This window comes from Xyrauchen texanus, chromosome 48 (genome assembly GCF_025860055.1).
Source record: "Xyrauchen texanus isolate HMW12.3.18 chromosome 48, RBS_HiC_50CHRs, whole genome shotgun sequence".
Lineage (NCBI taxonomy): Eukaryota > Metazoa > Chordata > Actinopteri > Cypriniformes > Catostomidae > Xyrauchen > Xyrauchen texanus.
In genome coordinates, this window is record NC_068323.1 from 14,426,703 (window position 1) to 14,450,695 (window position 23,993).

General features: G+C 40.0%; 1 pseudogene; it reads left to right on the top strand.

The window, feature by feature from the left end:
* Window positions 1-2,608: 2,608 nt before the first annotated feature.
* Window positions 2,609-23,993, top strand: part of LOC127639506 (protein unc-13 homolog A-like) — a 53,354-nt pseudogene continuing 31,969 nt past the window's right edge.

The following is a 23,993-nucleotide window of genomic DNA, read 5'->3' on the forward strand; positions in this document are numbered from 1 at the left end:
CCGGTCATATTTTGGTGCTGAAAGCTAAACGCAGTGAAATTGCAAGCATGTTGATATTTATGTAATCAAATAAAATGATAAAAAAGGTAAAAAGACAATTCTTTATATATTAAAAATATACATTTTGTTATAGTATAAATTGCTCCAGTGTGTACATTTAGTAGTTAATCATGGTTCTGAAAGCTATGTGCAGTTAAATGCCACAGTTAGTTGTGAAAGTTACGTTGGCTTGACAAAGTCAGCTACTGTTACACTGTGTCCTAACTACACGCGACGCGGTAAAATTCCAGCGACAGCAAGTGTGTTTGTCCACACTAGACGCGACGCGACTGTGAGACGCCACACGTCAATCAAAAATCACAGCCATTCAGAACAGCGTGTGGGCGGAGTCTCTCTGAGCGACTGCTGGCCCGACTCGCATTGGAAATGGTGTGCACAGCTCGTACTACTGTCATTGTCATTGCGACTCCTCACCCTGCCTGTATTTCAGTAGATTGTCTGGAATGACACCCCTGGATACAGGGACACAAATCGTCATGCCTATTCACTCTGCTTTACATTGAAAATAAAGCGGAATTTGTTTTACACAGGTTGATGCGTCATTAGTAGCCTACTATAGCTAAATGCTACATTCATTCATTCATTTGCTGTAGATGAAAGTCTAAACTTAACTTACCATGTGTATTCAATGCTTCAGCTATACTTCTCCAGACGGAATCCTTTTTCCTGATGTCTTTGTGGAATTTGTGGGATTTATCGTAGAGAATTGAATGCCTTTGAACTTCGACAATCAGTTCCTCGTCAGTCCATGTTTGATGATTAAATATTCATGACACGCAGAACTTCCATCCAATGAGATCTCTGTGTGGGCGGATCTGTCAGCCGCGACGTCGCGAGAAATAGGAACCGCTTCTAAATTAGAAACTTTGCGTGCGCCGTTGCGGCTGGTTAGGACAAAAACTCTGATTAACATGGAAAAGATACCTTTTATCGCGTGCGTCGCGTCGCGTGTAGTTAGGACACGGTGTTATTCTACAAACTTGATTTAGGTTTTTTTTCAAAATCCCTAAAATGAGACCAAAATTTCGAACACTTACTCCTCCTAGAGCTTTCAAGCTACATCCAGCAAACTCTGGCACAGACCTTCAGCCTGTTCTGGAATTGTTACCGTATGTCTTTTCTTACTATTCGGACTTAAGGTTTTCACACAGCGGACAAGAAAAGAAAAGAAAAAATACATTCCCATAGACTTACATTGACGGAATGTTCAAACAGATCAACGGAATGCTTTTAATTCAAACTCCAACTGTCAAAAATTTAAATGTAAACAAACCCACAAAAGGCCTTTAAAGTCTAAATCTATCTATCTATCTATCTATCTGTCTGTCTGTCTGTCTGTCTGTCTGTCTGTCCTCTGTCTGTCTGTCTGTTTGTCGACCTGCCTGTCTGTCTGTGACATTCTGACTATCTAGCTAGCTGTTTGTCTAACTATAATGCCTCTATAACCATCAACTTCAAACTTTTATAACAAATTTTAACTTTCAGACAAGGCTTTGTCAAGGCAACATCATGTTTTCACATACTTTACCTGTCTACTCTTCCTAATTGGGCCTTTGGGATTTGACTAAAAATAAAAAGGTAAAAGACACACCCACAGAGTTTTGGTTAAAGGTTCGGAGTCTTGTGTGTGATGTTTTGGGCACTCTGGTTTTATTTTGCCCTAGACTCTGTGTTTTGGGTGATGGGGCAGTCATCGATATGGGGAATAGACACATAAAGAGTTGGGTCCTAATCAGTGTCATGATCGCCAAACAGATACTTTTAAGGGAAAGGAGGTCGGCTAGAGCACCCTCATTTCAGAAGTGTTGCTCGGAGATGGGGAGGGTGGCGGCCTTTGGAAAAGCGTAATTTAGAAGACTGGGGAAATTGAACTTGTTTGTGGGGAAATGGGGAGGATATCTGGCATTTCTGGATGTGTGATTATTATTATTATAATTTGTATTTTTCTATTTTTTTTGTGTGTGTCTATAATCATGTATGACACTGGGATGTTGTTGGGGGCCCGGGTGGGGATGGGGATTGGAAGGGGTAATAGTAATAGTAGTACAACATTTTACAGTGATTTCCAGGCCTGGCTGAAGTCATGGATATTTCAGTTATGATTATAGCTACGCTAAGCTCTATAATATTTTATTGGCAAGAAATTGCTTGGTGTGAGTGCAATCTAACTAAAGTGGTTTTAAAAATCATAATCAGCTACGAATGGACAAGTCATGGAAACGTACTATGGGATAACGTGATGGATTCAAAGTTTTGAGCTTATTAGCTTATTTTATAACATAGAAATGTAAAAGTTGCCGAACATAAAAGGGATGCACATCTTAATGAACACCGATTAAAATAACTGCCTTGCACACTTTGGGAAGGTTCTTCTGAAGAGGAGGGAGAGGCATCCGCGTGCTCTCTGGGGCTGCCAGAGCATCGCTCGCGTGCAAAGCTCGGGCCGTGACGTCACCGTAGTAGCTGTCCTCGCGGCGGCTGTGATGAACAAGATTGTTGTGCGGCGCGTTACGAGCGGCTGAAAAAACAGCGCTAATAATCACAACGCACGATTAACAGCGATCTGTACGGGTAGGGTGACCGAAAAACACCCACGTATTGAATTGTCAAGAATAGTCGGAACAGTAGTGGTTATTATCTTTGTATGTTTTGCAACATAAAATCAGAAATCGTCTCAAGAACTGTTTAGTTTTCTAAACCAAAGCAACAGGGCGTCGATTATAATATCTGAAGCCGATCATAATCATATTAAGAGATGTCACTGTTGTGTGTTGGAGGTAAGTGCATTATTTCGTGCATGGATGCATTACTGTAATGACAGCCAGCTGTTGGATATAGTGTTCTTGCATTATATACATGCATTATATTGAATCATATTAAGGAATGTCATTGTATTTTGTGTTATTATTATCATTATTATTATTGTTGTTGTTATTATTTGTAAACCACCTAAAATAAAATTGGATGAAAATTCATGGTAGTTTTGAAGCGCGCGCACCTCTTCCAGCTGATCACGGATCAATAATAGAGTAGGCCTACATATTCGATTTTTTTTTATTATTATTATTATTATTTTTTAAATCTCCAGTGCATTATGACATTATTATTGATTTATGTTCATTTAACAGTAACTGAACTGTAGGATGACGGTATGTCACGCAGATTGGGCAGTTGAGGTGGAAGGAGTGCCCCCTCAGTGTAATTGCACCTTACACTATTATAGCTTGTGTAGCTACTATTAACCGCCTGTATTGCTTTATTATTATCAAATGCGCTGCTTGTATATAGAAAGGCACTAGAAAGGTCTTGCAAAGCGAGATCAGTGTGTGGGACTAAACTCCATCCCGTCAATGCTGGTAAAATGTGGGTGTGGGGTGTGTTCCCACGATATTGGCTTTAGTTTGATGCCCTGCTTGCGGGACCTGCTTTGAAGTATGATACATCTATATATATCTGTGTTTACAGTAGAATGATGAAATGGCATAGGACGAGTTCAAAACATTCTTGGCAAGTTAACATTACACAAAGCCTTTGCAAAGATGTATATATATATATATATACACTGTCCTTGCTGCAAATCGCTGCCCCCTTCGGTGTATCGTGGCGCCGTTTTTTGTGGCCCATTCTGCATAACGCGGCAGCTCATGTCAGCTTATCGTGGCCCATTCAGCCTGTTTCGCATCCACATGGTTCTCACTGATCGGCCCCAAAGTTTGTCGGCCCACCGGGAAAATGTCCGGTCTGCCAGATTACCAATCCAGCCCTGACAGTGCAAAAGTCTTTTTTTTCTATGTTAAAATTCTTGCCTGACACAGCAACATTGTCTAGACCAATTGTGTGAGTTTGGGGTGGGACTAACTGTTTACACAACCAATGGTAGATTGGGAAGTTTTCTGCAATCTGTTTGAAAACATTGAGTAGGGATTGGGACGGGGTTAGGGTATCTGCTGCCTGCAAGGAACAAACCAAGGCACTTTTGTACAAAGGGCAGAATGGGCCGATTTCAGGGTACTGGAACATTCAGAAGTAACATTTCAACCTTCTATGTGATCATGTTGGTTGGTGATGATTGTGGTGCAGAAATGACACATTTTGGCTTCATGCCTTTTATAATCACCTTTTTACCTTTACTAGCTCATTTTAAATGGCCCTACAGTGTGACAAATGCATTTTTCAAATGAAAAATGTATAACTTTGAAGTCATAAAACTGCATGAATAGTCAATATACTGCAATTGGATAAATGTAGTTTAGAATATTTTAGATGAATTATAGCAGATACATTGCCGAAAATGCTTAAACTGTCATGTCATGTACCAATATATTTGAATATTTATTTTTAAATGTGCACATTAATGGTCTGTAAAGGCTGAAAACCCCTGGTCTAAATATTGACAGAATGACTTCATATGCACGAAATGAAGCAGTCCTTCATCACATCAATGGTCATCTGTTTTCAGTCAGTCATTTGGCTATGTTTACTTGCCCTGCTCTGTTCTTGATTGCCATTTAACCCAAGATGACATGCAGATTAGATTTGTGTGTTGTCGGAGATACAGAATTCTGACCGGTACTGTACCAATGCGTGTTATTTGAAGACATCCCACACAGACATTTTGATCCATGGCACGTCTGCCACCACTCTGTAATTAAACGGGGAGCGGATTCACAACCAGCTTCCAAAAGTGACAGTGGGTGTGTGGGCAGGTGTCACATAGACTGGCTTCATTCTTGGCGCCTGCCTCAGTATCCTGAGCAGATGTACAGTAAGGATTGCCTAATTTCCCCTGGATGTGTTTTGATGTTAAAAGTCAAAAGAATTTCTCATACATAATCTTTTATCCTTATTTTAGTGAATTTTGATGTGTCTTTATATGCCCTATTCTAGCTGGTTTGTATATTAAAATTGTTCTTGGTAGGCAGATAGTCAGCAAAAATATACTAGTTAAAATAAAAAGGATATTTAGCATTTCAGAGTTAACAAGAAAAGAACAGAGACACCAGAAACTAAAAAGATTGTCATGTAAATACACGTGTTTTATGAACACAAAATATGGCTGGTAGATCAGTAGACTAAAGGAATAGTGTGACAGGGAGGTGGCTGGGACCTGGTTGTGATTTTACACACCTGGCCCCTTATCAGGCTAATTAAGCCTCTGAGAGGGATAAAGGATGACTGCGGACGGTGCGACAGAGAGAGAACGTTTATGGGCAGCTGTCCGTCCTCTCTCTCTCTCGTGTGTGTGTGTGTGTGTGTGTGTGTGTGTTCTTTATTAAAAATATTATTTATATTGTCAAGCCAGTTTTCGCCTCCTCCTTTCCATTGAACTTTTACACTGGTGCCGAAGACCCGGAAAGGAGGAGGGATACGCCGTAGTGGAGTTCTCACCGCTACCATCCACCCCAAAGGAGCAGCCGCGGCCATCTGCCGGGAGACAGAGGAGCCCGGCCGCCTGGAAGAGGAGGAATGGCTGCCGACCACGAGGGGAGAAGGGGCTCCTAACCGACCGCCTGGAGCGGTCAGGGCCGCTGCCAGGGGCGGGGGAGACCCCTTCTGTTCCCCAAGAACGTGGTGGGGAATTCCGTTCGCCAGGGGCTGGAAGTGTGGCTGTCATCCGTTAGAGGGTGGAGGAGTTGCCGAGGACCAAGCTACGGCGTATCGGAGAACAGGCGAGTTAGTGAGTTAGAGTTAGTTTCCCTCTCTTTTAAATTTTACAGATTTTTTTTGTTGGGGGGTACTGCACTGTTACAGGGAGTACCCCCTATTTTTCATTATTGTTTCCCTCCACCTGTCCCCTCCCAGATTCAGGAAGGTGGGGATGACCTCCTGGCAGAGCTTCTTGCATGTTTTGATGCTGTTTGTGATGCAATGCATTTGAACGTTTGAATTCAAATCAACCGTAAGTGAGATTTGAGAGATCGTGGTGTTTTTGTTTGTTTTTCATCCTGGAGCTTGATAGACCTAGTAACCATTCACTCTGATTGTATGGAAAAGATCAGCCTGCACATTCTGCTAAATGTCTACTTTTGTGTTCGGCAGAATGTCCCATTAATTATAATATTATATTATTGAGCTATAAGTATTAAAGCTCAGTGACCCCACCTCATTTTCATATTAATTATGTAATTGAATTGGCTATTAAACATCCTAAATATACAGTATTTTTTTTATTTAGTTAACACTAAAGACAATTACAATGTATGCACGTTTCTATAGAGGCGTTTCAAGAAAATCATCTTTCACCATCTAAATGCATTGATAAGTGGAACTGCACCACAGACCTTCCTAATTCCTTCTTTTTGGAAGTATTTGATTTTACATTCACAACATAACACTGAATCCAATGCCCACACCCAGTAGTACATCAGGGACTTCCTTTTTTTGTACTATTTAATCGATATTATTCAGTAGAGCTAACATTTAGTTGCCTTTGCGGCGATCTTTCTTTGTGACAGATTGACTTTGTTCCCTTAAATTCCATCATGTAGATAATTACTTTGCAGAGCCAAATTCATCACCGATGGATTGCGTTAAACAATCCTAGCTGTCTTTGACCAATGTTGTGACCATTCACTCACATTCACCCTAAAGTGGTTATTTTTAGTGTCAGGATATAGCGCGCACTTCCCGCACTTGGCTACACAGAGAGATTAATGGAGCGCGAGAGGAAGAGATAGAGATGCATTACATGTGCATGCTAGCCACATGGCAGGAAATGGTGTGTGGGAGCTAGAGAGAGGAAACCCTGGCAGATGTGAGCAGAGGCAGCAGCGATTCGTGAGCGGGAACCTTGAGCAGAGGTGTAACGGTTGATAATGTGGAGTTATCATGATGAATAATTTTTGACGAACAGTCAAACTCCAGTATTTCTTTGAAGTTGAACCAAACCAGCACTGACCAGCATGATGTTCAAAGCTCCCCCAAGCATTCATGTAATGCATGAAAGCTCATGTATGATTCCAGGCCTGATGGTGAACAAGCAAATGCGATGTGAAAATGTCCATGCTGTTTGTCAGTGATACTATTAGTCTTTTTAACTGCCACTGACTCCTATGCTTTTGATTCAGCATTACTTTAAAAGAGCTGCTCTCAGGTGTTAAAAGTGACAACTGGCAAGCAGCGTTTTAGAGAGAAGAGAGCTGGCATCTCAGCCCTTTCAAATTCCACCCTGAATTTATTGAGAAAACCTGACTGTGAAAGATTAGAGTGGAAGGCTCTGAATTATTTTAAGGTCCCCTTAACTCTAGGATGCTTTCTACCCAGACTGAATAGGGGAATATGAATTATGAATGGGGCAATTGATGTCACAATGGCTTTAAAAAGGAGCTCATTCTGAGAATGTTTTTTTTTCAGACTTAATCCAAAGCAGGTGACAGTGACTGCCACTTTAGCCTTATAACCTCTGCCAGCCATCTTATTCATAATCTGAACTGAAATCTTTTAAATCTATAATCTATACTGAGACATATGGCATTGATTGATGTGCTGTACCTTTACAATCAGGTTTTTATTTGTATTTCACTTTACCAACAAAAAACTGTTGTTTCGCTGCAGTTTCCAGGTGAAATCAACACTAGAGGCGTGACTAGAACTGAGCATTTTATTCACTTTCTCACAAGTCATGACTGCAATGGCTGAATATGATTTTATAAACACTTATTTCTTCACTCTCACATGTTACATGTCTGCTATGTTACGATATCGAAACACTTTTACTATAAATCATTATTTGAAAAATTATACTTTTTAACGCTTGTATTACAGACATTTACACACTTATTCCAATGTGTTTTACTTGTGCAGTAGCTCACTTCATAGAGTATTGGTCTTTGGACTAGGAAGTACATGGATTGAGACCAGTAAAACATGCAAGCTTACACGTGAGACGAGAGTGTCTTAGAAGCGACATGAAATGACGTAGTTGCTGCAGAAAATGTACTTTTCATTTAGATTTTTGATATTTAATTTATTTAGATTTTTTGTGTGTCTAGCTTTCATTTCATTTTAGATTACTATTAACATTAAAAACCTAGTCTGATTAAGACATTTTACTTGCTTTTAGTGCATCCCGCTGGACATATGCAGCCAAACGTGTAATAAGGCCCATACTGTAAATTGGTTTTGCAAAAATGTTGCCACGGTCACGTAATGCATATATTTACCATTTTACTAAATCACAGCAATACTGTGGTACTTTTTGCTACTTGTTTGTTAGTGAAAAGTAATGTTATAAGACTGCCGTCCCTACAGGATAGCTTATAACTTTTTAGAAATGTCATGAATAATTAAACATACTGATTTGATGTGTTTCTAACTCCCTATTACTAAACCAAGCCTACTCAGAATATTGAGTGTATCATATTCAACTCTCTCCTTGACAGAAAATAAATTATGGTAAACTTGAGTCTAGAGCCTCGAGGAATTCCTCTTGCAAAAATGCTAATATGCTGACATTGAATCTCAAATGATCCGCCTGATATGTAAAGTGTGATTATTTTTAATACCTATTTTTATCACTTATTTACATGCACGTCTCTCTCTATTACAGTTAAAAAAGCCAAGCTCGATGGACCGCAAGGTAATTTTGAAGTCTCTCTGTAACTAGATTTCCACACATGTAGCCTGTCTTATTGTGGTTTTAACAAGTGTGTTCTCATGAGCTATGTAGTAAATTCACAATTTCTTCTATGCAGAGCAATTCAACACCTACGTGTCACTGAAGGTTCAGAATGTGAAAAGCACCACCATCGCCGTGCGAGGCAGTCAGCCATGTTGGGAACAGGACTTCATGTTGTGAGTTCTTCTTCCTTCCCTCTTACAATAAATAAGTTTGGCCAGAAACATACTGTACCTAAGTATGCAAACACAGCTGTGAATGCTTGGTCAATGCAATGCTGGCGCAGTCCTGTTGTACATGCTTATCTTGTGTTCTTGTATTAGTCTGGAAGTTACAAACCTCTGTACTCAAAGGGAGAGATAGGGTTATTTTCAAATGTTTGTGCCATTAATCCAAATATTAATATTATGTCAGCACAAAACTCAAGACTGAGCTGATCCCTTGAAGAAGGGGTTACTTCTGTTCTAGTAGTGGCAGGCTGGTATAGTACCCCTAATGGTTTTCGCCCTCAAGGGCCCAGACATTGCCTTGCATTGACTGCAAGAAAACCTGAATTTTGTTAAACTCAAGATATTTGATAGAGTTGAAATAAACATACCTCAAATTGTGTGGCTTGTCAATGAAAATTGTGCTTTTATTTTTTTTAAGCAATTAGACTTTTCTAAGTAATTTCACCTGGAAGACCATAAATGGGACCAGAATATCATAGAAACTTGGTGGTGGACAATTTTGACCTCTACCAGAAAGCAACCACCTAGCAACCACCCATAACACCCTAGCAACTTCCAAGCAATACCCTAGCAACCACCCAGAACACACAAGCATCTGCATAGCAATGCTCTGTAAACCACTAAGTAACCTTAGCAACTGTATAGAAACACCAAGCATTTTGGTGGCAAGTTTTGCATGGGCAAGCACCCCTCTAAAATTCTAGTATCTATTTAAATGTCTAAAATATACATTTAGAAGCTTTTGAGACACTGATAGCTTTTTAACATGCACAAGAAAGAATGCTAGAGAAGAATTCAAAAGCATTTGGTTGACATTGAAGGATTCTTGCCACCTTCATCTGAAAAAAACTATTAGCCAAATGATTAATTCGCTCTTCAGATCCGCTTTAGCTCCTCTTTATCTTTCTGTGCTATGTCTAACACTGCACCACCATTTCACCATCACCAGGATTAGCCCCTGTAGTCAGTGAGAGGGATTGGTTTTGATATCAAAGCTGAGGCTATTATTAGGATTTGATGCAGCTTAGAGACTGTGGTCCTGTGGAGCCTCACTTGTAGTGTTACTGGAGATGCCTAAAGCACAGGTTGCATGGTTTCAGTTTGCTCCCAATTTATATTTCTTGATTGTTTGTTTTTGCATTAATGTTAAATTCCCCTGTTAAATGTATTCCTTTATTTTCCTTCTGTATTCTCTGGAGTCTGTTTTTTTGCCTGCCTAATTTAGATGATACTACTGAGTGATGTAGAAATTTGCAAGTTTAATTTCTTGTATTTCATTGTAGTAACTTTTGCCTTGGGCATCTTAATTCGGAAACTTTATGAGCGGAGTTTAATTACCTGGTGATACAATGATACCTGTATGTCACAGTGCTGGTTTTTGTACGTAGAATTGTTTTGGTCATGCAATACAGGAATCTCTTTGTCCATCTTTCCCTCAATTTTACCCTTCGTTCCCTCTTCCAGTGAGATTAACATGCTGGATCTGGGCCTGACAGTGGAGGTATGGAACAAAGGACTGATATGGGACACCATGGTTGGCACATTGTGGATTCCTTTGCGCAGCATTCGACAGTCGAACGAGGTACAGCCCAGATGGTCTGCCTGGCCCCCAACAGCTTGCAGCTTTTCTTACCCTGTGTAGAGCTATATGCATAGAGATCTATAGCTGATGCCTGCCATTGGATCTCATTGCTAAAATGTTTCATCCTCTATTTCCTTCCAGACTTTGTCTTGAATAAATGATAAATGTTAAAATTCTTTAAAATCACTTACGGTTTAAACATACATAATGTTGGTTGAAGGTTTTCTATGTCGCACGACTGGCCAATGGGCAATGTTTCCACAATGTTGCCTTAGAACGAACGACGTCATGATAATTTGCAAGGACAGCTCACCTAGAGAATCTTGGTTTTATCTGCTGAAGAACACAATGGTACAGCTCAATATTCAACCTTTGGAGCATTCAAACTTCACATTTTGTGTTATGTTTATCAATTATTTAGCTTTTATGATTAATAGTAGAAGAGCTTTTGATGATTGCCAAAATGCAAGCAAATTGAATGTTCCTGATGGCAGACATAAATGCAGCATCTGTTTCTCTTGTGTTGTAGGAAGGGCCAGGTCAATGGCTGACTTTAGACTCCCAGGTCATCATGGCCGAGAATGAGATCTGTGGCACGAAAGATCCCACCTTCCATCGAGTGCTTTTGGACACACGATTCGAGCTGCCATTAGGTAACCTTGTTGTTCACAGTGTTATTCCATTTCAGGGATCTGGCCCGAATTGTACTGAGTTCTGTTGCTCACCAATGGCTTTCATACCTTCCAGATATACCGGAAGAGGAGGCTCGATACTGGGCCAAGAAATTGGAACAGCTCAATGCCATGAGGGACCAAGATGTGAGTATTATGTGAGGTTAACTCCATTCTTGTTGTGTTTACAGTACTTCCTTGAGCCCAGGGCCAGGACTCGCCTCAAATTAGTGAGTCTATCAGACCTGAAGCCTCAACAACGATTTTTATTTACTTTACCCTCTCCTGAACTTCTGACCCATTAAAATGAAGTTTCACGTGTTCTGAATTATCATGCCATACTCAGTCCTTCCTGTGTTTGCTCATTTTGCAGTATACATACCAGGAGGAGCACGAGAGACCACTTCCAATGCCATCAACACCGTGCTGTGAGCTCTCAAACTAATACACACACTTGTACATTTACAGTAAATTACAAGGCCCCTTGGTCTGTAGATATGTACAAAACATCATTAGAGAACAGATCAGCCAGTACAAAATGAGACTGTTTTGTCTCTGAGAAATTAATGAATGGCCTACCATCATGGCGCATAGATATTTCCTGGACAATATTCAGCTATATCTCAAGCCTGGGTGGGTTAAGGAGTGGTTTGTCACTGCTGCCAGATGTTTTCTTATTAATGTTACAAGAAGTCCTGTGTTGAGATCCTAGACTTCTTGTCCAGGACACAACCAAATCCATAAAATAAACAAGAAAAAAGCTAAAAAATGTCTGGGGCAAATCAAATAAAAACAATAAGTCATAAAGAAGTGCAGGTGGATGTGTGTATGGAAATAAATCACCATACAGAGAGCTCAGCCTGCATTGGCAAGGTCACGCTTTCACTTTGCCGACACCCAAATTTATGCCCATGTCACACCTGGTACAGTTTAAGATCCCAGATTTATACCAAGCTGTTTGTTCATGGTCACACAAATGCATGTGCACTCAAAGGTATATTTATATCATTGACTTCATGGCCCACTTCTAAATTTGGTGTTGACTTATTTTTCTTATAGGTAACTGGAGTCTATGGGGGGACCAGAAGAGTAAGTTAATTTTATGGTTTACGGGTTTGAAAAAAGAATTAGATGACGATGAATGATTACTGGTGGAATTGACATGGTTTACCAAAGTAGGTCATCACATCAGCATCTTTTTAATCATAGAAAAATATTCTTATCAACCAATTAGATTTTGGGTTAGGGTTATGCTTAAGGGTTAGGGATAGGGTTAATCTTAAAGTATATACAACTTCTGCACATACACCATTAATAGTTACTGTAAATCTTACACATCTAATGTGAGCGTGTCTTCTTCAGATGATGATCCAGACAGTGCTGTGGATGATCGAGACAGCGATTACCGCAGCGAAACCAGTAACAGCATCCCACCTACATACTACACCACCTCTCAGCCCAATGCATCCATGCACCAGTACCCCATCCGACACATGCACCATGGCTCCAGCTACAATGATATGCAGGACTATGACTTTGATAACCAGAGAGCAATTAGGTAAATTACAGCAGAGCCCCTTTCATGCATAGTAGTGCTCACTTCCCCATTTCTGGGCATAGTATAGTTGCTAATGCTAGTCTTTATAACTTTAGCATATGTATTGGTAATCATTTACAGTGTGTCTGTGACTTTCCTCTGTTTTTATTCCTATGCATTGGTCACCGTATACAAGCCTTGGAAGAGCGCTTGTATACACGTCAAGTGTTTGGAGCCACACTGGTGCCACTTTGAATGCAGCATTTCTCTCCATTGCTCGTTTTGGCCCAGTTAGACTCAAAACAAGTTTTATTTCCTATATATTCATCTTGCTACAGTGGTATTCCAACATTCTTGCGTTGCATGCTTGGATTAGTGCATCATGGAGACTCTGAGACTCTGGCCCTGTCCCATATTGCACCCTTAAGCTTACAGTCTTCCTCTTAGTGTACTCTTTGTCACATGGAGTGTTGGTAATAGTTTGTTGTAAAGTCCAGTGCTCGTGAGCACCATTCTGAAACCAAAAATGACAAATGGGAAGTCTTATGGTCTCGTGGACTTTGAGACTGCAAGTGCCCATCAATTGGGTCATTTGGGACAGGGCCTCTTTCAAAGCCTCTTAAATCCTTAAAGTCTGGCCAATGGATGGTGATCTTGATTCCACAATGATGCTTTTGATATGAATCTCTAAGAAGCTTGGTTAACCAGTGACTTGGGTTAGGTCATTGTGACCTAAGAGGTGAGATGAAAAACCAATTTAAAAAACATTACTCATGCTCCTCCTCTTCCTGCCTCCCCCATCCCCTTCCCTCCCACCAGACGCTATGATAGTTTAGACTCCGCCACCAACGGCCACAGCGATCTCGAATCGGCTTCTGGCTCAAGCAGGCGGACCAGCCGCCAGTACTCCTTAGACAGTAGGCACTCGCTCTCTGATAGGTGGGTCTCCATAGCTCCTACACCTCCACTCTCTTCCACTTTCTCCTGCTGCTCAAGCCTGTGAATCCGTCCCGCTGTGATGATGTCGTGGAATTGGACATGTCTGTTCCTGTGGTCCTAGCTGTGCTTGCCATGCATGCGCACCAATCGTTCTTTTACATAAATGGTCTATTGATGTATATTTTTATATATATATATATATATATATATATATACACACACACGTGCGCGCACACTGGCGACCAAAAGTTTGGAATAATATACAGATTATGCTGTTTCGGAAGGAAATGGTACTTTACTTCACCAAAGTGGCATTCAACTGATCACAAAGTATAGTCAGGACATTACTGATGTAAAAAACAGCACCATCACAATTTGAAAAAAGTCATTTTTTGTCAAATCTAGACAGTCCCCATTTCTAGCAGCCATAACTCCAACACCTTATCTATGAGTAATCATGCTAAATTGCTAATTTGGCACTAGAAAATCACTTGCCATTATATCAAACACAGGTTCATTAAATTAAGCTTAACATTATTTTTGTGTTTGATTTTGAGTTGCCACAGTATGCAATAGACTGGCATGTTTTAAGGTCAATATTTGGTCAAAAATGGCAATAAAAAAGAAACAGTTTTCTCTAGAAACTCAACAGTCAATCATTGTTTTGAGGAATGAAGGCTATACCATGCTTGAAATTGCCAAAAAAAACTGAAGATTTCATGCAAGGTGTACACCACAGTCTTCAAAGACAAAGGACAACTGGCTCCAACAAGGACAGAAAGAGATGTGGAAGGCCAGATGTACAACTAAACAAGAGGATAAGTACATCAGAGTCTCTAGTTTGAGAAATAGACACCTCACATGTCCTCAGCTGACAGTCACTAACAGTAAAAAGGAGACTCAGGGGTGCAGCCTTATGGAAAGAATTGCAAAGAAAAAGACACTTTTGTAACAGAAAAAAGAAAAGGTTAGAGTGGACAAAGAAACACAGACATTGAACAACAGATAATTGGAAAAGAGTGTTATGGATCTTAACCCCATTGAGCTTTTGGGGGATCAGTTAGACTGTAAGGTGCGTGAGAAGTGCCCGACAAGACAGTCACATCTATGGCAAGTGCTACAGGAAGTGTGGGGTGAAATGTCACTTGAGTGTCTGGACAAACTGACAGCTGGAATGCCATGGATCTGCAAAGCTGTCATTGCTGCACGTGGAGGATTTTTTGATGTGAACTTTTTGATTTGAAACAAAATTCAAATTGTAATAGTAATTTTTCACATTATTAATGTCCTGACTATACATTGTGATCAGTTGACTGCCACTTTGGTGAATAAAATTCAAGAGGTTTTTATTGAGTCAAAAGTACCAATTTCTTTCCATAAGAGCAAAATCTGTACATTATTCCAAACTTTTGGCCGCAAGTGTGTGTGTGTGTGTATATATATAGATCTGTATACTGCTCTGGAAAAAATTAAGAGACCATTGCAAAATTATCATTTTCTCTGGATTTACTATTTATCGGTATGTGTTTGAGTAAAATGAACATTTATGTTTTATTCTATATAGTACTGACAACATTTCTTCCAAATTCCAATAAAAAATACAGAAAATGACAACAGGTCAAAATAACAAAAAAGATGCAGTGTTTTCAGACGTCATATAATGCAAAGAAAACAGTTTATTTTTTAAACAACACAATACTAATGTTTTAACTTAGGTAGAGTTCAGAAATCAATATTTGGTGGAATAATCCTGATTTTCAATCACAGCTTTCATGCGTCTTGGCATGCTCTCTACCAGTCTTCCAACAGTCTTCCAACAGCTTGGCTTTGTTTGATTGCTTGTGACCATCCATCTTCCTCTTGATCACATTCCATCTTCCTCTTGATCACATTCCAGAGGTTTTCAATGGGGTTCAGGTCTGGTGATTGGGCTGGCCTTGACAGGGTCCGGTCATCCTCCATCCACACTGTGATTAACCTAGCTGTGTTGCATGGGGCATTGTCCTGCTGGAAAAAACAATCCTCAGAGTTGGGAAACATTGTCAGAGCAATAGGAAGCAAGTTTTCTTCCAGGATAACCTTGTACGTGGCTTGATTCATGTGTCTTTCAAAAATACAAATCTGACCGATTCCAGCCTTGCTGAAGCACCCCCATATCAAGAGGAAGATGGAATGTGATCAAGCTGAAGATAGATGGCCACAAGCAATCAAACGAAGCCGATCTGCTTGAATATTTGCACCAGGAGTCACCCAATAGCAATGTGGAAGACTTGTGTTGTTTAAAAATTAATATGAATAGTTGTGTTCTGTGCAAATAAATGCTCTAAATGACAATATTTTTATTTGGAATTTGGAAGAAATGTTGTCAGTACTTTATAGAATAAAACAAAAATGCTAATTTGACTCAAGCACATAGTAAATAAATAAAATAAATAGTAAATCCAGAGAAACTGATAATTTTGCTGTGATCTCTTAATTTTTTCCAGAACTGTATATACGCTGTATCTATACCTCTTTGTATTTGTATCTTTGTACCTCTATCATGAGTGCTGTCTACCTGTTAATGGTTGCTTATGTGTAATTAGGTAACTGACCAGTTCATGTCACTGGCTTTTTCTTGTATCTTTCGTACTGTGTAATTGGAATTTGGCGCAATTGCTGATGGTCCACTGGGTTTGGAAAATACAGTCCTTTTTGTTTTTGTGAAGTCTGTTATTTGCCTGACAGAGTTTGTAATTATGCACGCTTAGCATGTAGCCTTTAGACACTCTATGCTCTGTGTAGGCAGCAGGCAGGACCATTTAAATGGCTATGACAAAGACCAGGACATGTGTTTAAGTTCCTCAGTGTCTTAGGGATTCAATGTTATTCTCTTTCTGAGAGATGCAGAAATGTGTTAAAGGAAATACCTGGTGTGTTTATGGCTGTGTCCGAAATCCAAAGTAGCTGCCTTGTCACAGTGCTGCCTAGTCAGTCAATGACTTAACATGCAGCATTTCTGTATGAAGGTGCCTCTGGGTTTTCCATAACATGATGTCTAACAATCAAGAACAATTTCAAGTGAACTTTAGACAAAAACAACCAAATATTGAATAACTAAATTTTGTATTTCTGTGTAGAAATGGCTTTGTAAGTTACTAATTACATTTATAAATAATAACATTTATAAATAGATTAACTGCTTACAACTGCTCCTTCATACACCATTTTTATTCTTTCTACCTAAACACCGAACCGCATGCACAAAATTGTGGGATATCATATTCAGCAAAGGACAAATCTATGCTGCTTTCAAAAACCAACTATATGGAAGCATCTTAGTAGACAGGATGTGACACAAATAATGAATTCGGATGTGCCTTGATGACTTTCTACCTATGTACAGCTTTGAAAGCAGCATTTATCAGCATTCAGACACAGCCTTGTGTGTTAGAGGGTGAGAAAGCATGATGAGGATATATGGTTAACTGCCGGAAAGGCTTGACAGAAGTGTAATTGTATGTGAAATTGTGTATGGCTCTCATATTTCCTGCAATCTGAAACTCTTAATGTCTCTTTGGCTAGCGGCCTGTTACACACCCCGTCTCTTTCATTTCTGATTTATCATGCATTACTAAATCTTATGTCCCATAATCGATAATGTGGAAATGTGAGCGTATGTGTGTGTCAGTGTGTGGCAGTATTCTCTCAATCTCTCTCCACCTAATTGGCTCATTCATCAGCAAGGATAAATAGCCTTTGTTTAAGGTGTCATGAAAAAAGAAGCTCCCTCTTTTTTTCTGTCAGCTCATTTTCTGTCCCTCTCCTTCACTTTCCTCTTCTCCAAAGGGCCTTCATTTTTTGCTTCCCCCTGGATGAATTTGTTATCACTGGTTGCTCTTCCTACTGTCATCTTATTTTACTTCATTTTATTTGGTCTCTGAGATTGTGAAACATCTCTTTTGAGTCCTTATGTTAATGTGTGTTTTTCCCAATCTGCTCCCTTAAATGAGGCTCAGGCCCTTGTCTCGATTTTGCTCACCTTACCTGCACTCAGCCCTCATACATTTATTTAAATAAATAACACACTCATGTACATCACAAAATGACAAGTGTTTAATTTTCCTCTGTGGTTGGTTGTTCCCTCTTTCTTCGCCTCAAGCTCTCATGTTACGGCCCATAAACCTGTATTTCAGAAGTTGTCCATCTCGGTTCTCCATTGCTTAGATATAACTGCCAACTCTTTACTTCCACAGCCCAACCGGCAGTAGTCACTATGCCTCCTCAGGTGAGCTGAGCCGTGGCAGCTCCCAGCTCAGTGAAGAGTTCGGCCCCGAGGACGGCGAGAGTTTCCGTGGTTTTGGTGAATTCTATGACGAGAACGACTCGTACCACTCCTGCCATTCCTCTGTTAGCTACGGTAAAGACTCACCCGCTTGGGACCCAGATGAGCCACAGGGTGTCTACAGCGATGACAGGGAGTATAACAAAGACGAAGAAAAAGAGGAGGGAATGGTGTATGAAGAGGATGAAGGCCTACACATATTGGACGGTATTCTCAGCGAAGAGCAGGAGCCACCCTACACCCCGACTCCAACCAACACTGCCCCAACGTTGGTCCCTGAGGCCCCCACCAGCCGACCACCACTTGAGAAACAGGCTTCCATGCGCCAGCAACAACCCCAGCTGTCCCAGCCACAATTCCAGACTATGGATCCCAAGAGAGTGTCCCCGCCCCAACAGCAGCCACATGATGTCTTTGCCAAGGTACCACATACCTTGACCCCACCACAGGACTCTGAGCCTTTTGCTCCAGCAGAGAAGGTACCAATGCCTGCAGGCAAGCATGCAGAGGAACCATTGCCCACCTCCAGCAAGGTCCCACCTGAAGCAGAGCAAGAGAAGAAAGAGGCTGTTCCTGAGAGGTAAGCACTAGCACCATGTGTTGTAAAGTCCTTGGAGGCTTGGACTTGGACTGTCTTTCATAAATTATTGCTGGATGTAAGTCACATACAATAACTTTCACATCTTTTCATAGCACACCCAAGCTGAAGCCATCCATGGACCCTGCAGTAAGGGCCAAAGCCAACTGGCTACGACTGTTCAATAGGGTTCGCCTTCAGCTGCAGGAGGTATGTGAAGACTGAAGTTGTGGTTCTGAATTCTGGTTTCCTTTGTATTCATTAAGAAACTGCTAAGATCCTAAATTTGAGGATCAGGCATATGTAATGTTATTACACCTTGTAGAATCCTTTTAAGGGATAGTAAGTATGAAACATGGTTATGTTTTGCTGCTTCTTTTTATTCAACATGTACAACAATGGTCTTGGAATTAATGCTGACTCCTATAGGTGTAGAGGCGACATCATGCAAAAGTTTACTGATGCCATTGTGGAAACACCCTGTTCATAGCCATATACGTTACCCAATAATTCATTTATTATGAAACCGATAGTGTCCCATAATTGGGAGGTACCACATACCAAAGTGTCCTTGGGCAAGACACTGAACTCCAAGTTGCTCCCAATGGCAGGCTACCGCCTTGCATGGCAGCTCTGCCGCCATTGGTGTATGAGTGTGAATGTGTGTGTGAATGGGTGATTGGGACACAGTGTAAAGCGCTTTGGCAACCTCTAAGGTTAAAAAAAAGTGCTATATAAGTGCAGACAATTTACCATTTACCAAGATACCACAAGTGAGTGGTATTCAACTGGTCATCTCAGAATGACCGATATGATGAGGGAGGACCACCCTTATGTTAAATAAGCATTTTATAGCCCACTGATGTGACCTATGTCTTCCTCTCATGTGAGTGTACATCATATTAAACATCTTTGCCAAAAGTACTTGTGTTAAACATGTTTAAGTAGGAAAAAAATACTTAGTGCACCTTCAAAGCTACATTTTGGCACCTTGGGTCCATTCTATTGCATGGGTCCATTAGACTATGGTTAGTTCTGGTTCAGATTCATACTTATTTTTCTATTGGTCTTTTATTTAAGTTCTTTATCATTTTACTGTTATGAATGTTTTTAAAATAAGTTTTTATTTTGAGATTTTGTGCCTTGCCCCTTTTTTGTTCTACCCTATTTGTTTTTGTTTTTTGTGTTTTTTCTTTCAGTTTTTTGTCATTGCCATAGCGATTGTCACGTTTTTCCCTCCTTTGCTGAAGCTGGACGAGCAGTCTGAAAGGTGGGTGTGGCTATGTGTGGTTCTGATGTAAACACATTTTCCTGATGGATGGCCACGGTGCACTTCCTCTGAGATACACATGGAGTTGTTATGACAGAATAATGATGATGGAGATAAAGACGTCCAGCAAATCCAGTCCTATTATGAGTAAGGCCTGCAGTTGATGTCAATGAGTTCGGCAGATGCAGGCTGCAGGCTCCTTCTGGCTCCAATCAAAGCAAACAATGGCCTATTTTCTGCAATAGAAAGGATACCATTGAAATGACATTGTGAGGTTTAAAAAGATATTAAAGAGCAGTTAATATGGTTTAGTGGATGAATGACATGGAAATATATGAAGCTCTACTACTGACCCTGCTGTCAATCCCTGTTGTCTGCAGGCTCGTGGCGAGACTCCTGGACTTGCATCACTCTTTTTGCAAGCAGGGTAAGTGTCACAAGCAGCCCAAAGTTTGAGTTATTAAAATATTATGGTTTAGAAAAATATTAAGCACATTACCAATATAGCAGAGAAGCAAACACTTAAATTCTTCCAGGATGTAAACTTAAATATGGAAAATGTGCATCCTTTCAGGGAACTTTTAAAAAAAATATTTAAAAGTACTTAAAATAAGCATTGTTGCATTTTCCCCTTTTTCCCGACTTATTGTAATCAATTACATATTTATAAGCTAGAATGATATACTCTATCTCCTTATTGGTTTCGAATGTCTTTGAAGAATGAGAAAAGGTTTTCTTGACATCTCTGAAAGTTCTCTCTGCAAAGTTGTAACAATTGTCTATAAGTTTGCTTCCAATCATACATTTTAAATAATAATAGTAATAATACAAAATGTCTCTGACCATTTGATCCTCAGGCCTGGGGGTGCTCTCTACAGCATAGACAGCATGCCTGACCTACGCAAGAGAAAGGCTATCCCTTTTGTCCGAGACCTGGTGAGTCACACACCCATGGTTCAGTACATAACTAGTCCTGCTGCAGTACAGAATTAGTGCTGGACCCAACATCACAATCTCAACTCTTCAGAAGCACCATCCATATGTATCAGTGTGGTTATTTTAGGCAGCAGTGTGTCAAGGCTCAAGAGTTACCAGAAACTTCTATGGAACATCTGTTTGAGACACGGTTACAGGGTTAGACATTATTAGAGCATTACTCAGATCCAGTCGGCATTCAGATGGAAGTGCCTCCATGGGTCCAGCAGGTCCCCCAATGGTTCAGTGTCTGCATTGAAACCCATTAATTTTGGACTCTATATTTCATCCTGTGCTGAACCCATTCCCTGCTAGACTTGTTTCAGCTCTTCAACCTACTTCTGAAGCTTGTTGAACTTTTCCACTGATACATGGTTTGACTATTTAATACAGTCTATTTTAGCATGTAAACTCAATCTGGGCTGCGATTCCCAAAAGCATCGTAAGACTAAGTAGATAGTTGAAACCATTGGTGCCAATGGTCTCTACGATCAACTTAAGCTTTGCAATGCTTTTGTGAAATGTAGCCCTGGCTTTTTACCTTTTTTTGTGATGTATAATGGTTGCTACTTATTTAAATACTTGAAAGAGTTTAATGATAACATTATTTTCTGAAAAAACTCCTCAGCAGATTGACAGGAGAGTTTGTTATGTATTGATTAAACAAAGTATTGAGAGCCAGAAATTTGTTCAGTAGCTGACAGCTGTCGTGTAGGTCTGGCCACAGTTATTCAGCCAAGAACACTCCTGGCAGCCTTCACTGAAGAGCTTTCAGAACAGGCAATAGCACCAGACCATCTTTGACGCTCTGAAGACAAGAAACAGATCTGCATTTTGTCGGTTATAATCCCGCTTACCTTCATGCATCCAAAATCTTTGAGTCAGAAGTGGAAGGGCTGATTTGAGCAGAATTAAAATGTATGTCAAAAACAATTCATCTGAGAGACACAATACCTCCACCCTCTCCTTCTTTATCCTCTCTGCTCTTTCCATCTTTCAATCTTTATGCATTCTTTTTGGAAAAGCACTTTTCAAGGCCACTCTACATAAACGTTTTGTTGCTGTGTTTGGGTCTACAGCAGTGTTGGGCAGTAACAAAATATTGAATCGATGGTTCATTTGGATAAAAAAAAGATTCTCAGACACATTTGAGTCACTACACAGTTGCAAAATTTAGCTCTATACAAAAAATTATAGTACTTCATTTATTCATAATATTATAAGCAGCTTCCCCAACATCAGTCTACAGTTTTATTTAAATATATAACCTTAAATTAGCTCACATTCCTATCTTTTTTTTATTTATTTTTTTATGTTTTAACGGCATCTTTCTGTAAAAGGTAGAAGTCTTCAATTAAATCTCCCTTTGCTGTGGTTATTAGTCATAGGTTGAAAAATATTTGCCAGATTTTTCAGTAACTTTTCTGTCTTATTTCCTCCTCTTTTTTATTCCAATGCTTCAACTCTTGCAGGCAATGGTGAGTACCAGAAGCCTAGGGCTTCACTTTTACAGTACTCCTGGGTAAAGTGCTTCAATTCCAGTCAAAAATATAATGTTCCTATAATGGCTTGGAATTTGAAATTCCATTAGAAAGAATTTCCTCATGGAAATAGTGACATTTTTGACAAAGTCTAGAGAACTTTAAACATTTATGAAAGCAAAATTTGGTTAATATTCCATTCATTAATGGATGACATTATTTCTTGGAAAACCTTGATGGGGACTTAATATGTAATGGAAGTGTATAGCTTATTGAAGAGGGTAATATTTCTATTTGTAATGTATTGGCACTGTATTGCATACAAAAATCCTTTGTTTGACAATAAAAACATTGTTCAGCAAAGACATTTGCTTCTAATTTAATATTGACCCCTATGAATTTACCTTTTCTTTCAGTCTCTTGTCCAGAACTCTCGAAAGGCAGGCATCACTTCTGCTATGGCCTCCAGTACACTTAACAATGAAGAACTGGTATACCAACAACCCCTATTTCCTTTCTGTATATACTCATTTCGCAGTTCAGAACTATTTACCATTTACCTGTCAATTTACTGTGATCATGCAGAAGAGTCACGTTTATAAGAAGTCCCTGCAGGCTTTGATTTACCCCATCTCCTGTACCACGCCACACAACTTTGAGGTGTGGACGGCCACCACGCCCACCTACTGCTATGAGTGTGAGGGGCTTCTGTGGGGAATCGCTCGACAGGGCATGCGCTGCACTGAGTGTGGTGTCAAGTGCCACGAAAAGTGTCAAGATTTGCTGAATGCTGACTGTCTGCAGAGTAAGATGCTCTTTATTTAGATATTTGGTTTTCATTAAAAAATTATTTTGTGTATTGTCTGTGTACATTCTGTTTATTGTAAATATGGAATGTGTTATTATAATTTTCATTATAATTGAGCATAATTCCTCATGCTCAAAAAAGATCTTTGAATGATCTCAATTCAATTCAGATGGATTGTAATAATTTAAAATCAAATAATCCAATCCAGTCTAATCCAATTCAAAGCAATTCAGTTCAGATTTATTCAGTTTATTCAATTCAGGTCAATTCAGTCTAGTTCTAACTAAACCAATCCTCTAAACCAGATCAATTTCTTTGTAGGACATCACATATTGTTCCAAAGCCTACCTTCTTTAACCAGTCCAGTTAATATACAGAATGCCAACATACAGTATCCAGTTTTTTACAACGATTCTCTTTGTTTCTATCTTAAAACCTTTTCTTTTCCATCTCTCTTTCACAGGGGCAGCTGAGAAGAGCTCTAAGCATGGAGCTGAGGATCGCACGCAGAACATCATAATGGTGTTGAAAGACCGCATGAAGATCCGTGAGCGAAACAAGCCTGAGATATTCGAGCTGATTCAGGATGTGTTTGGAGTCATCAAGGCCATGCACGTGGCACAGATGAAGCAGGTCAAGCAAAGTGTTCTGGATGGAACGTCCAAGTGGTCCGCCAAGATCAGCATCACTGGTGTTGACCCACTTCAGCTAGAACATAAGTCTTGTCTCGTTTTGTTGTCATCTTAGTACTAACTCTGTGTCTCCTCTCAGTGTTATGTGCCCAGGGCCTGCAGGCAAAAGACAAGACCGGCTCCAGCGACCCCTATGTAACTGTGCAAGTGGGCAAGACCAAAAAACGGACCAAGACCATCTACGGCAACCTCAACCCTGTTTGGGATGAGAGCTTCAATTTGTGAGTGTA